Source organism: Penaeus monodon, chromosome 31 (genome assembly GCF_015228065.2).
Source record: "Penaeus monodon isolate SGIC_2016 chromosome 31, NSTDA_Pmon_1, whole genome shotgun sequence".
In the NCBI taxonomy this organism is placed as follows: Eukaryota; Metazoa; Arthropoda; class Malacostraca; order Decapoda; family Penaeidae; genus Penaeus; species Penaeus monodon.
Window position 1 is genome coordinate 13,135,099 of NC_051416.1, and position 740 is coordinate 13,135,838.

The following is a 740-nucleotide window of genomic DNA, read 5'->3' on the forward strand; positions in this document are numbered from 1 at the left end:
GTTAAACAATGTATCCTGTATATTATATACATCCTTTTTCCCCCAGCACTTCCCACATAACCCCCCCACTCACACATCTTCTGTACACACTAGCAATGATCATTACCATTTTCACTGTGTCAAAAGAAAAAAGATATAAGATATATGCTGTAAAGTAGTTTGTTAGAGGCCTTTCTGTACGTTTTTATGAAAGAAAAGAGGGAGAAAAGTCTGAAAGTGTATAATTGTTTTTGGAAAAAGAAAAGGAGGAGAAAAGGAGGAAGGAAGGGAGGGATATAGATAAAAAGAGAGAGGAGGGGATAGAGGGAATAAAAGGGAAAAAGGGAGAATAAAAAAGAGTGAGAAGGGGGGGGAAGCCGAATGTGAGCGAAAGAGAGAGAAAGATAAATAGAGGAAAAAAGGTGGGAAGGGAGGGGAAGAATGAAAAAGACGGATCAAAGAGAGTAAAAAAAAAAAATAACTAAGGGGCGAGATAGAGATAGAAATTTGGTATGTTGTTCAGATTGAACAGCTAGATTTGAGTGCCCGTCCGCGCTCAGGCCTTCACGTTTTCCTTCTCCAAGAGCTATTCCCTGCAACAGTGTTGTCCCTATCATGAAAAAAGGGACAGGGGCAGTGGTATTTTTTTCATTTTTGTTTGAGAAAGGGGATCTGGCGCAGTACCTTTTTATTTTCCTGTCCTATGCAAAGCAGTTTTTTTAAAAAACCCCCAAAACACACAAAAAAACATTATTATAGTT